Source organism: Tachysurus vachellii, chromosome 4 (genome assembly GCF_030014155.1).
Source record: "Tachysurus vachellii isolate PV-2020 chromosome 4, HZAU_Pvac_v1, whole genome shotgun sequence".
NCBI lineage: Eukaryota > Metazoa > Chordata > Actinopteri > Siluriformes > Bagridae > Tachysurus > Tachysurus vachellii.
This window is the reverse complement of record NC_083463.1, coordinates 11063787-11079270: the sequence shown is the minus strand read 5'-3', so window position 1 is coordinate 11079270 and position 15484 is coordinate 11063787. Positions and strand designations below refer to the sequence as shown.

General features: G+C 36.6%; 1 protein-coding gene across 5 annotated transcripts in view; it reads left to right on the top strand.

The window, feature by feature from the left end:
* The window catches only part of lpp (LIM domain containing preferred translocation partner in lipoma), a 198110-nt gene that overhangs the window by 144265 nt on the left and 38361 nt on the right, over window positions 1-15484 (top strand). The gene's annotated exons all lie outside the window — the stretch shown is intronic.

The window sequence follows — 15484 nt, the reverse complement described above, 5'->3', positions numbered from 1 at the left end:
TCCAGTCAGGTTACTGCAGTCTGACTACTTGTTGGAAATATGCACGATTAAAACTTAAACATCGTATAATATTCTTTCACAATATTACCGGGTTTGCAGTGAGTCACCTTGAGGAATCTATTTTTTATACAGCTTGGATGAACTCTTATTAAAGCAGTGATTTAACATCACAAATAAACAGGGGCCATGGATTTGTTTGAAGGATATCTTAAAGAGCCATATAAGTACATGAAATCCACCTATTTGTACTCCACAGAGACTCTTATGGTAGTATCCATACACACACTCTTACTGCTGTGTGTGGTTCTGAACAGACCCTTGAGTCTGCTTGAGTCTCTCTAATTCAAGGATTTTATGCTCATACTGGTACAAACATTTGCAGACCAGTCATAGGGGAACAGCTCATCAAGGACTGTGTTTTTATTAAACCCAAATTAAATACCACATTGCAGAAAGCATTGTTATGTATTAAGAAAGCTAATTAAATTTGTTGAATAGAAAAAAGTGCATTTTGTCTGCAGATTACTGCTCTGCTCCCAGTGGGGCATATAAAGTAAACGACAGGTGTAGATTCTGGATATAAAGGCCTTGTCTTGCATTTGGACCGATTTGAAATGTAGAAGTTATAAATTAGCAATCGTTACTTATGGTAATAAATGAATGTCAAATGGAACTAATAAGGAAACACAGCAATGTGGCACCACAAAATGCAAGCTCTTAATGACCTATTTCTAAATGTACATAAACTTGAATGACACATTTGGTTAGATTCAATCATAATTGTATGCAAGACAAGCCTAAATACACCACTAACAAGACAACCTTGTCGTCTTCTTCACTTTCTTCTTCACGTTCTTCTTCTTCTTCTTCTTCTTCTTCTTCTTCTTCTTCTTCTTCTTCTATCACATCCTCTGTAATACTGTTCTGAATGTGTAACCTCAGAGTTGCTGTGAAACATCCCATGTTCCTGTGAAAGGCAATGATTGAAGGTTTACAATTTCATAATGAAGTATTTTGAACTATTTTTATTTAAATGTAACACAATATGTTTGTGGAAGGGCTAATTGCCTGAGTTAGCCTACAATGGAAGATTCATTCTTTCATTCATCCATTGGTTTGTTTGTTTTATCATGTTAGAATTCAATAAATTATTGATAATTATAAAATTATTTATTATTGTTGTTTTTATTGCTATTATTATTATTATTATTAGTGGTAGTAGTAGTAGTAGTAGTATTTATTTATTAAATTTTAGGGTTACAGTGATGCCTCGAGATACGAGCGCTTTGACATACGAATTTTTTGAGATACGAGCTGTGATTCGACCAAATTTTTGTCTTGATACACGAGCAAATTTTTGAGATACGAGCATCTGAGCCGCTGCCGCCGAAACAAAGATCCCCAACAACCACGTGTGCGCTGTTTCCCCGCCTCAGCTTCCCGCGTCTCACTCGGTTAAAGCCGCCTTTCCACTGCACACGACAAACGACGGCCGATAAACAGGAAGTCATTCATTTCCAATGGAGAGTCGCAAAGGCGCTGCGTGAGGTACTGACCATCTGCGGATCCGTAATTTTCGGATCCGTTTTGAGCGTTGGATCCGTTAAAAAATTTAACTTGTGCGACTACACCGCATCCGATATGCCGACCGGACAGGTTTTTATTAAAACGACCGGCAGATGTTAGTGAGGAAAGAGTGTCAAAAAAAGGCAAAAAAAAGTGAAGAGAAAAGCGATGAAGAAAATTAAGCAAAATGAATGTAAAGAAAACAGAAATTGTAGCAGTTAAGTTCAGTTAAGTTAAGAGAATTTCAGTTCTGTCAGGACCACTTTGTCAAATGAGAATTTATTAGATGATATGCATACAGTTAGTGTTGGCGGTATGGTTCTGTTCTGGGCAAGAATCCACGCGCCCGTCCGTGCGCATGCGTGGTCAGAGCGCGGAGAGCAGCGACTAGAAAATAGAATAGACCCCCGTATAACAGAACCACTAATCATGCATAGTATTAGATGTGCTCGCTTACGCGTTTTTGGAAAGTAATAAATGAATGAATGGATAAAATATGGATAAATAATTTTAATGGATTTAATGTTCCATATTTAATGGATAAATAATTAAATAATTAGAGAGAGAGGGAGAGAGAGAAAAGTATGTGGAGATTTATGACGTAAACTGGTACAACGAACACAGGTTCCGGCATGGTGGAGTCGGGGTTGGAGGAGGGAGTTTAAATCGCAGCAGCAGCAAAGCGCTATAGAGCGGCTCTATGAATGGGAATTTAAATGGTCAGGTAATATGGATGTCGTAACCGGATTGGTGCCGTAACGTGGACAGCTGATTAACACCTGATGCACGCTTGACGACGTGGCCTGCCAGAACTGACGCGATGCTTGATTTAAGTTCGTTAATTTTAGTGAGGTTTAGTTAAGTTCCATTTAAGTGTAAAGTAGCATTAAGAGTGTACAGTAGCGAGTAAGTGAACGAAAGCGAAAGTGTACGTACGAGACAAAATTCCTCCTGTTTACTCCTCCCTCAACTCCGTGCGCATCTTCCATAAAGTAAAACCAGTTTATTTTTTATAACATTCTCTTTTATTACTGTATGTTTTTATACAATTTATATTTTTTATATTATATATATATATATATATATATATATATATATATATATATATATATATATATATATATATATTATATTTTTTATATCATTTATATATACAGGTACTGTACATTTTTCAGATTCAAAACACAAACAAAACAACTGGAGTGGAATTTTGCGAGCTGGAACGGATTAATGGGATTTCAATTCATTTAAACTGTGAAAATTGTTTTGAGATACGAGCAATTTGAGATAAGAGCAAGGTCACAGAATGAATTAAACTCGTATCTCGAGGCATCACTGTACTGTGTTTTAGGAAAATTGTACTTTTGGCTGCTTAAAGATTAGACCCCTGCGCATAAAGCCCCAGTCATACATTTTCCCCCTGAGCAGCCTTCATTTAGTCTTAGTCACCTTCTTTATCTGTGACACATGATGATGAGTTGTCATGTCATGTGGTGCGAGATGATCACTGGCGCTGCTTTAGTGTTGCTCAGATTATTTATCTTGATAACCGTGTTTAATTGAGTGGAGTGTGTAGTTTACTAACACAATGACACCGCACTCAGCATGGAGGACCCTACCTGCCCCTGAAGTCACTGGTGTGTGGGTACACACAGCTGTCACACTAACAGCAGCTGCTCATCCTACACACACACACAGAGCAGACATGTCAGTGTGGTTTAGTAGAAATGTCACAACACTTGCAAATATTCTGATCTATTCTGATAAAATCACTGATTTTGATTACAAGATCACAATAAGTAGCTTTTTCTGATCGTTTTAGATTTTATTTATCTAATAATATAGAAATCTACATTAAGCAGCAAAAAGTGCAGAAAAAGTACAGAATAAAACTCAGTTTTGTCTTTATCCATTACTCTGTTTAAGACCAGTGTAATAAGATTATCATTGCCATGCCAGAAACACATCTTACATCCTGAAATTGGGTTGTTTTTCTTTTAATCCTATAACTTTTGCTATCATATACCGTGTTGCTTCTCTTTCCACTGCAGGGGGTCTCTGCTGTGATTTGTGTATCTCATTACCAAAATCCTGGGTCATTTCTGAAAGGTCAGCATCATTAGAAGTCTATAATAACGATTCTGACTGGCTGAGCCCTCAGGATCTGCCCTCTGATTGGCTCTTTGATGTGAGGAGTTAAGGTGTATAGGAAGCTGCACAGCTCAAGGACACTTAATTAGACAAATCCTTTGCAATATGTTTGATGTCTATTTAGAAAAAAAGTGCTGCGAATTTCACAGTGTGTGCTTAATTAAACAAATTCCATTTGTATACATCTTTCAGGCTTAAATCCAGCTTCTTATTCTTTCTCTTTCTTTAAATTAGAGGAAGGCTAAGCTGGATGATCACTCGTCTTATTGCCAGACTTGAGTGACATTCGACTGAGGCGGATTTCGATTTAAGATTGCTGAACCCCTGCGGGCCGCTAGAAGGTCAAACATTCACTTCTTGTTTTCCTTGTCTGACACCACTCATATAGTCCCAATAGTCTCTCATCCTATCTCATCTTTCCATGGTGACCCACATAACAAGCCTGCCTTTGACCCGGTCAGCACCTTCTCAAAATAAACCCCTGCTAGAACATCGGGGGGCTACTGATCTGGGGAGGCTTTCTTCGATTACACGGCGCTCACATTTAGGTCAGCTTTGTCGTCACTTCCACGCCCTCACTCAGCATTAAAAACCTAATAACCTTTGACTTTCAGCGCTGATCAGTGTAATTAACAAATACGAAAGGATTTTCACGTAAGTAATATTACTCTAAATATTAGGCATTATATGTGATGTGTGTAGGAATTTTGCATGCTCTCGTTTATGAAGAATGCATTAAAAACGATTAACTAGATATACCTTTGACCCTTTGGCCCACATACAAGTATGTAGAAACTGCTTATAAATCTGTTGGTTCTCTGGTTTCAATGTTGCCTCTAGATTTACACTCTGAAGTTTATTGCCTGCTTTATCTCTCACGAGAATCCCTCCCTGTCTGTACATCAGCCACTAGCATTGGTATGGGAGATAAATAACATGTGGGGTCTTTTTTGGGGTTTACAGGATGACAATCCCGCTATAAAGTATGTAGCCAGATACATTGGCAGCACATGATAGCTGCTGTTACATAATGTAATAGATATTAACATGTCTCTGTATCTGTTGATAAACCCGACAGCCATGCAGGAGGTGACTGAGGTGATTATATCATGGAAAATTCCAGAAATGGTCAGTTCTAAGTGTTTTAAGGAGAGTATAATCAGTTTAATTGCACTCAGATGAGAGACACAAGGGCTTCATTATTTTCTCTTTGCATTTCTACATGTTACATTTACATGAGTCGAAATTAAAAATAAAAATATTTAAAAATAACAAAATGTAATTTTAAACTATTACAAAATTGTAATTAGTCAAAAGTTTTGCTGTTGGTCAATTATTCACTTTTGCAGATGCCAAATGTCTATTTAGCGTCGAGTGAAGTGTGTACTGACCGCAGGCTGGGAATTAAAAACAAAGCAGTCATTGTTTAATTCGTTTGGCATGAGTGGAGACCCATGTCCGGCTTTGACACGCAGCCAGATCTGTTCCTGAAGAGCTGAGACTCTCATATGTTAGCTTTTGCAATAAGGACTATAAGGCCTTTTCCTGAAAACCAGCTCTGTGTTTTGTAGAAATTCTGATGTTGGGGCTAAAATGATTTTGTTTGTTAGATTGTTAGGGGACTATAAAAAATAATAAGAAGAATAATTCATTAATAAAGCCTATTTAGCTGTAAGCATTGAATATCACAATATTCTCATTATTATTATTATTATTATTATTAGAAGTAGTAGTACAGTAGTAGTACTAGTTATTAGTATTAGTATTATTATTAGAATTATTAGAATTATAAGGAGTGAAATAATTTTGAGAGGCCAGACTTTTAACTATTATTCTCATCCATTTGACTTGAGTTGATATGGTCTGCCAGCACTAATAGACTCTTCCTATTGCTTTGAGTATTTAAATTCATAATGGAAACTTTAAACTTTAATGCCATAAAAGTAAGTTCTCTATGCTTTCAAGGACATCAGGAGTGTCTCTACATTCGCATTTGATGTGGAGTCTCTCTGAGATTCTATTTAGTTTAAAAGTCCATCATTCAAGCTCAACATTGTGACATTCAACACTCACAAGGGAAGAAGCTTTATTTAAATGATTAGAATTTACGTAAGATGTGAGAGAAAATTCTGAGCATTTTTACCCCCATTTGACATCACTCCCTTTCCCTCTTTCTTCCTTGTCATGGGTCTAAACTTCATGGACCTGAACACTGGCTCTGTCTCTTTTTTGACAGAGATGTGAATGATTAACTTACTGATATTTCATTTGTTTTTCCTGAAGTTGCTTCCTCTTTAATAATCTAGTCTAATAAACCGTTTTTTAATAATTTTGTCTAATAAACCGTTTGCTTATTAATCATCCTGACAGAAAAACACCTTTTAGGAAGGTAATATTTTTGCATAAACGTTACCTTTGAGTCTCAGAGGTCATTGCCTCTGGGGTTTCTATTGATAGCTTTGCTCACAACCCATTTATCACAGAAAAGGTTGATTATAGCTACTTATGTTTTATTGTCCTGTTTGAATATATATAATTTTTAGAACTTCCAGGATTCGGGCATTGAAAAAAAAAAGCTGGAAAAAATGATGTACATTATGTACTAAGTAGCCACTTCACATTTCAGAGTTCTCAACATTATTATTATTTTTTTAAACGTATCATTAGGGGCTTTTATTTACCGAGATAATTTCAGACCTTCATCGATTTAAGTATTTAGCAGAATGGATAACTGTAGTATGGTGTTTTAAGTGAGCAAACATATAAGCACAATATACAGAATTATTTATAAGTAAATATTGAAACATTACACACCATCAGATTTACTTTAAGCCAGTATGTAATGATAACTGACATTGTTAAAATTAAATACTGGTAAACTGCCTTGTATTATTCAGCAGCACTGTGGACTTTGACTTATGTCGCTTTGATTCATTTTCTATAACTGCAGCTCTGACAGTAGTGACAAATGCAAGGCATTAAATAATAACAGGTTTATTCTAATGCACTTGGTCTAATACATGATCATTTGTGTAGCAAAAGCTGTTAGTAGTAGGGTTGTTAAATTTATCTATTTAATTCAAAAAATATAATAGAATATATATAATAGAAATATATAATAGAAATATAATACAATAACATTAATTTCAGAGAATGGTGGAATGAGTGTTTAAAGCTGTGGTAAAGTAAAAGATAAACAAAATTAATTGTTCTGCAAAAAATAAAATCCACATCAGTAGAATTTCTGATTTCTTATAATGTCATGTTTCATTTCAATTCCTAAGTAATTTGTACTCAAAGTGGTCTAATGGTATAGGTGTTCCCTTTCACCAAAGTAGTAAGGTTTATAATATATGTCTGTAGAAGCATGTCTTCACAGCCTGTATTATAAATCACTCTTTTAACCAATAACATCCTGCGGTTTTCCCCTTTTTTTTTTTTTTTTTTTAACTAAGCACGCATATTCAAATTGGATATGTGTGTGTGTTTGTGCACTCATGCTTGTATAGTGTGCAGGCACAGCTTCACGTGTGTGTGTGTGCGTGTGTGTCTATATTCAGTCAGAGTAGGTGTTAATCTGTAATTGTGTCAGACAGTTACTGTACATACCATTAGTTTGACAAGAGTGAATTAATCAACCCCACTCTTCTAAATGAGATAAAAATAGGGGGAGCAGCAAGGATTAAAAACACTTAGGAGATTAGGAGGATGGAGTTATTATTAAGTAGCACATGTACCACATGGTGCTTGCCTGCTGGGTGTAGACTAGCAGGAAACATAGGAGCTGATAGAGATCGGGGAGGGAGCAGGGCCTCAGTCTCGACATAACACACACACACATGCACACGTACACACACACACAGATTCAATTACACGGCTGAAAAACAGCTTTAAGGTACAGATTGTCTTCAACCAGCTATGGACAGCTACTCGGGGAGATTTGTTCTATTTCTGCTTAATTCAATTTGAGATAAGTCATGTTAGTGAAGTTCTCGTTATGGCTCGATCATTCTGTTCCAAGCGGCGCGTATAACTTTGTCAATGAAGTCTATTTGTGGCCCATCGCCACCTCATCGGTGCTGCAGCAGATGTCTTTTTCTCTAATTCTGCTGAACACGGCTGGTAGCTTTGCACCTTGTGACAAGTGATCGTTTGCATTAGGCAATGGCTGGTGGTGTGCTATAATTGGCGCATTATTGGGGTGGCTAAGTGTGTGCGTGCGTGAGTGTGTGTGTTTGATTGATTGATGGGGTATGGGTTTAAGTGTATCTGGCTGCTGAATGTTTCAGAGAGCAAAGATCACACATGCATATTGGAGCACTCATATGGCCTGATTTTTTCACACATCTCATTTGGGGGTGAGTAATGTAGTGCAGGAACAAGATGGGGCTCTTCTGACAAGTATGGGCACAACATAAAACTTGATCGTTGCTGACTACACACTGGTAGAGCCATATACACATGCGGTCACTGACCACTTTATTAGGAACACCTGTATTCCAGGTCATTTATGCAGAAGCACAATCTGTATACAATCTTGTAAATAGTAACAGTATAAAGATAAAAATAAGGATTAACATGTTGAAAAAGTCGGGAAGCATCAGTCAGAAATTGTCTCAAAATTTAGCAAAAAGTACAAGAGTGTTAAAAACTAATTAGGACCCACTCTTGTCAGACAAGAGCAGGACCTGGAGAACTCTCTTAACATGTGTTGCAGCTCATACACCAATGTTTAAAGCTTGTACATCTAGACATCCACACAGCTCTGGGTTAATTCTCCATCACTCTCAGCATCCAGGAATGCTTGAACATTTCACCTTTTCACCTTTATTTTTCTTGAACATCTCATCGGTTTTCCCCAAGAACTCATTGAAACGCTCACACAGGATAATCTGTTTGTTCTCATGCACTCCTGCAACATTTATGGCATGAAGTCAGATAGTGAATGAGTACTTAATTTAATTGGGTGTACTGCTGTCATCTGTTTTATATCCCATTCTGACCCTCAGTCCCTCTCAGTCTCCCCCTTTTTAACCTGTACTCTCTGAGTAGTTACACTACTGTAGGATCCGTATCACAATGCTGAACTACTCCTCATAATGAAACATGACACTTTGATCCCCTTCAATCAGCAATATTTTCTAATTTGCTAATATTTTAGGTGGAGACTTGTGTGTTATGTAAAATACGTTTATGAATAGTAAATAGATTTTAGTGAGCGGGAGCGTCACTCCGCTCTCCTCTGTTCTCGACAGGGCAGAGATCTCACTGCACACCGCTATGCTGAGCAGAACTGCTGACTACGGTGTTAGACCTCTATTTATCCAAGTGGCTTGTGTGTAGCAGGCAGACTGAGTCTTGTGCCCCTATTAATAATAAAGCATTGACATTCTTCTTCTCCAGAGTTAGTCATCAGTGCAGTAAATTGCCGCAGACATCAATCTCTCTCTCTCTCTCTCTCTCTCTCTCTCTCTCCCTCTTTCCTCTCTTTCACATACAGTATATACATAATGCTTGCCAGAGAGTAATGGAAATTATTAAAAGATGTGAACACTTTTGTTTTTTAATATACTTCCAGTGTATAGATCAACTTTAACTTTTCATATACAGTATATAATTCCATTTGACTTTGTACACATAAATAGAAGTAACAAAGGATATGTTATTTGTAACGTGATTTTATTTTAGCAACAGTGTCTTGATATGAATCATTCCCTGGGTAGGTGCATCATGAAAGATTTCACAGTATTAGTTTTATAAAAAAAATTTAAAAAAAAGAGAGAAGCCAGCAGTCACTTGAGCAAAGTTGCAAAAAGAGAACCATTGTGACCTTGGGGAATTGAAGACAATTTGCCAAGATGAATGGACCAAAACTGAGCTACAGTGCTACAATAATCTTGTTTCTTTTACTATAACCTAATGACTCAAAGCTCTAAATGCCAACAGCTTTGCAGCTCATGTTGTTAGACTACTGTTTACTTAGTTCAAAATAAATACAAAGTCAAATATCATGAGTATATTTTATATATTTACGGTGAATATTTGCACTGGAAGTATATAATCTGTCTGAATACTTATTTCCCCTTTACTGTACGTCATCAACAGTCAATCATCTATTAAGTCTGTGTTTAAACAGAGTCCAGAGTTAACACTCATCGGTACTCTATGGATTTACTACTCACTGGCACTTTATTGAGTCTGTGCTTGTTGATACTCTGGAGTCCATACCTGCTAATACTTTACACAGACAGTACGCACTTACATGTATACCCTATGGATTTGTGGACAGACCTCACTAATTCTGTGGAGTGCTTACTGAACTAACTTCAATGAATCAGTACAGCCCAATGATTTTGTGGAGTTTGAGCTGACCATCTTCACAACTACTTCAGTACTTGCTAGTAGTCAGTAGATTGAAAAATCACTGACCCATAATTCAGTCAGTCAGTCATTATTCTTCTACTGAGTCAGTACTTGTGTGAGTGAGCAGTCCCTACTGTTGTGCTATTCGAGAAATTCCCTGAACAAATACTCAAAAAGATGTCAATTTCTGTCCCTTCACATGGAGATTTATAGTGCCTAGAAATTTCATGTGAGTATGTTTCAAAATACGTCTTGTGTTGGAAAGAACATAGCACAAGTACTTGTACCTGTTAAATGTGGAAATATATATTTTATTTGCAAATCAATGTGCTGTACTGCTTCCCTTTGTATGTTTTCGTCTTAGTCTATTGGCTATGGCTTTAATTCAGTTTGTTTGGATTTGTTTATGGAGTTGTTAAAGCTATGTTCTGATAGTTGATCATTTAGGCAGATGAAGCAGGCAAACACACAGTCATTACTATCTACTAAAAGCAATATTTAATGCTGTTGTTTATTATTGCATTAGATGTTGCCCTGCTGAGGCTGAAAAGTCACTGAAGTTTGAACAGATTGTGATGCATCTTAGTTCTACATAACAGCACTCCCTGCTGGCGTATACCACACACTGCAGTCTGGCACTCTCGGCCCTTCATCATTTCCTTTTTGCCCCCAGATTAATTTTTTACTCTATATGAGTTATTTCACGCCCTGAGTATTTGGCAGAGGAAGTACTTCAGGTTGCTGGTGTTTGGACAGGAGATAACCGTCAGCCTTCCGTTTGAAATGATCTGCCCGCAGCTGTTTGGATGCTGATGGAAAGGATTCACCACACCTCAGCTTTATGGAGCAAATGAAAGTGACATACACAGACTGAGAATGATGACGGCCAAGACTCAGTTTCCAGACTAGTGACTATGGCCATCGTTTAATTACGCCTATCATCGATAGAGTAAATTGTCCTGATTCCTGGACTGTAATTGATTTTTGCTTTCAAAGAGTGTATTCAGTGATGTGAAGTATTTTTAGACAGACAGTGGCCAAAAGCACAAACTCATTGAAGTCCCCTCAATGCACATCTCTTTCCTCTTTTCTCCTCCATAGCTCTTTAGGCTTGTTCTAATCTGCTAGCAGGGAGATGTGTCAGTTTCCAAAACCTGACCTACTTTCATGAACACACATTCTTCTCACACACAAAGAAAACAGCAACACATTCTCATCCTTTCTGCACATGCGCATCAAGCTGAATAATTATTGCCTCCTTTTTGAACATTTTTATATTTTTTCTTCATCAGTGCGAATTTCTAATAACAGAAATTCCTTGATCTTGCTTCTTTAATTATTATCAGCGCCGCATTCGCTGTTTTCTGCAGTTCATTCTCCTGCTGCATGTATCTTTAGACATGGCTGTTGTGTTGTTGTTTTTTTTATGTTGAGTTTACTTTGCTGTTTTAATTAGAGCTGAAACAACATGACCCATTTTATTCTCAGGAAAGTCTACACTTTCTCTGTGTGCTCCTTATAATGCGGCCTTGAGCTGCTTTCTGCCTGCAGTAAACTTCTTGTTTCAGCTCACTCGGTGTCCTGCAATAAACTCAGTAAGTCCTATTGTTGTTGTTGTGAGGTATTATTTATTTGATTTTACATGGTAGATCATGGCCACTGTGCTTTTAAGTACACTTTCTTTCTTTTAAATCAGTTCTGAAAGGACCTCGTGATTCAGGAATGTCACAAATTTAAGAGAAAGCTGAGATGTTCTCAAACCACACTTAACATAAATTATTCACTTTGAAATACTGTATCACACGAAATATAGTGTGTGTGTGTGTGATTGTGTGTATAATGTGTGTGTGTGATTGTGTTTAGGAGACAAAGAATTGGTTCCCGGTTTCATAGTCATTTGTCACAATTTATTGACCTCATTAAAGTGTGACCTTATTGTCATTTAATCAGTCAGCCTGTCACAAATTTCCCCTGTTCTAGGACACCTGCCAACTTATGTTTTGTTTCGTTTCTCCTCATGTGCTCATGTTTACGTTTCCATGTGCCTTTGTTTTGGTCTTGTGTCTGCTTCTGTTCCTTATATTTGGTCTGTTCCTTAATGTGTGCACTTCTTCTGTGTTTAGACTTTAGACTTTTTTTTCTTCCTTTTCTTTCACCTGGGTACAAAGTCTGGTTAATGTTTTGTGATATTTTGAGCTTCTTTTGCAGTCTATATTTCTCTTGTTCTATCCTTTATTATGAAGATACCTCTGATGGCCCTGAATGCCTATGATCTGACCTAAGAATTATAACTGTTATTATAAGATTTACATTCTAGCCCATCCAAAAAAAAAAAAAAAAAAAAAAGAATAATAAATAAATAAATAAATAAATAAATAAATGCATCAAACGACACTGAATGATTTCACACCCCCCGCCTTTCATACACCTATATGACCCAATACACAGTTAATTTTGTATGAGTTCCCTAATCACTTAGCTATCAAGAGGTATAGGATGTGGGGAGCTCTTTGGAGAAGTGTGTAAGAAAAGCTGAGCTATGAAACCTGTGGTTTTGTTGTGTGTAGAGAGATTGTGGGAAAGGAGGTCCTGAGAAATAACTAAACCTCAAAATAAACCACATCAAATAGGAAACATTTAGGCTTTTTATTCTGCTACGTTACACCTGGCCTATTTTCTCAGGTCTCATTCATGATATCTCTCTTGCAAGCGTATAAGCTCATGTTTCTCCTGTCTCTGTTCCGTCTGAGAGCGAGTTTCATCCTCTCACTTTCCAGCTTTGTTTTGGTAACAGTGCTAGACTCCCTTAAGCTTTTATATTTATCCAGTTATCATGCCATCTTAGTAACAGCAACAAACGTCTTTAATCCCATGTGCATGCTCTCAAATGGCACAAAAGGGTGAAGGGGATTCCTGTACCAATTCCTTCTTCTATTATTATTATTATTATTATTATTATTATTATTATTATTATTATTATTTGACATAAGGCATTATTTTATCTATATTTTACCATCTCAGAAGCTCAGAAGCCAATACCTACACACACACATTCTCTCTTTTTCTTATTTTATTTCTCTCTCTCTCTCTCTCTCTCTCTCTCAAACCCAACAACCCCATAGAACAGACCCTGAGCCCATCAACCTGTCTAAGCTTAACCTGACCTATAAACGGTCTTTTAAAATGTGAGTTCCTTAGTGTTATAAGGTCCAAAAGATCTGTCTGAATTAATTCAGTAGATTCCATCTAAGGCTAACAAAATAGTTGTAAACTCTGCAGTAGAGCAAATGAATGATATTCCTCTCTCTCTCTCTCTCTCTCTCTCTCTCTCTCTCTCTCTCTCTCTCTCTCTCTTTCCCTCTCTTTACCTGTGTGTGCCGTGTGTTAGAACAAAGTTGCACTGAAAGAAAATACAGACAAGGTGTTCTGTAATTGAAATACATAAATTTGGACTCACTCAGAACCAAAGACTGTATTCTTGTCAGCGCCTTTTATGTATATGTCCTGTAGTGTATTATATTGTCTGTTTGCTGTTTGTTCTCTTGTCTTGAACTCTCTCTTGTTTTGCACCGTTTGCACAAAGCTGCACAGATGCACTTTAAGTTAACAGGCCAATTTAATTTTTTTTACTATTTACTATTTTTACTGTGTTGTCTTATGTAGCTATGTGTCTTTATATAACACCAGGGTGCTAGAGGAATGTTGTTTCATTTCACTATGTACAGCATTAGCTATTTCTGGTCAAAATGACAATAAAAGCTTTTTGACTTCTCATAATATATATTTAAATAAACCCACAGTTCCGAGTGATTAAAGATTAAAAGTGTTGAGTATCCTTGCCATTTTCTTAATTGATAGATAGATCATACTTAGAGTTGATGGCAAATGAAAAAAAATGTGCTCTTAGAAGTAGAGGCTTCTGAGGTGATCTTGATTACAGAGCCATTCTAGTGGGTCAGAAGGTGAGTGCTTATGAGTAGCACTTTATTTCACAGGGTCTGACAGAAAGCTACTACAGAGCAGGAGTGGTGAGGTTGAGGGCCTCTTATTGAGTTCTGTGTCCTGTTTGGATTGTAGCCTTATATCCATCGTAAAGCGCTAGTCCGGTATGCACAATATTTCCAGTAAGTCCATCACTCAGTTAATATGGCCAATGACATAAGCTCTGCCTAGTCAAACAACTGGGCAAAGAGAATGTCAACCAGTCAACTGGTCAGATTCAGTCAGCCAACCCTACATCCAGCCATCAATCAACAAATCAACCTGCTAGTCTACTACTCACCAATTGACCGTCAACCAATCAATAAACCAGATACACTAACATATAGGAAATATATGTGTGACTGCATCTCTGAATACCCTTCTATCAAAGTCTTCAATGTTGCAGATGACATGTTAGATATGAGATGATCGATCTTATATCTAGCTTTATGATTCTACATATTGACAGTTTGTGGAACAGCTTTCTAGGCTCTGAAAAATTTCTCTTCTTTTTCATTTAAAAAAAAAAAAAACTTTCATGTTACTGCTTTACTATAATTCAGTAATTTCTTAGTTTGATAATAATGTTGAAGCCTGCTCAGAAAATCAGAGCCAACAAGTTAACTTCAATAGTTACTTCAACTCTAACTTGGGGAAACTTTGCAGCTACTGAAGTTTTTTTTCCTGAAAGCCCATACAGTCAGTAGTTAATTTTTTAAACATAAGCATTTCCGTAGCATCTATCCTGCCTTCTTTAAAGATTGGGATATTCCTTTATGCCAGAAAATGAATAAAAAAAAATTGCCACTATATTGTTGCATGAATAGTCCTAGTAGTAATTATCACATTAATAACCGCAAATTTAGTTTAACATCATAGTTTACACCTTCGGTATAAAATAGCACTTGATCCAGCAGATATTATATCTTTCATTTTATTGTTTTATATTATACACCTAATTTACATTAAACTGTGTTTACAGCTTAATGAAGCCATGAGATTGAGTACATGAATTTGTAAAATAAGAGCAGGATGTAGGACAAGTTGACCTAACACTCATCTATTCGGGTCAATTAAAATTTATTTGTATAGCGCTTTTAACAATGGACATTGTCTCAAAGCATATTTCAGAACATAAGAAACATAATACAAAAGTTTAATATTATACAAATATTAATATAATACAAAAATTCAAGATTAATATTTAAATGTGTTTGTATTTATCCCCAATGAACAAGCCTGAGGTGACTGTGGCGAGGAAAAACTCCCTTAGATGGAAGAAGAAGAAACCTTGAGAGGAACCAGACACAAAAGGGAACCCATCCTCATTTGGATGACACTGGAGGGTGTGATTATAAATATACAGTCCGGCAATTGTGTATTAGGATTATTGATCATATGCTAAAATCCTGTATTAATTTAA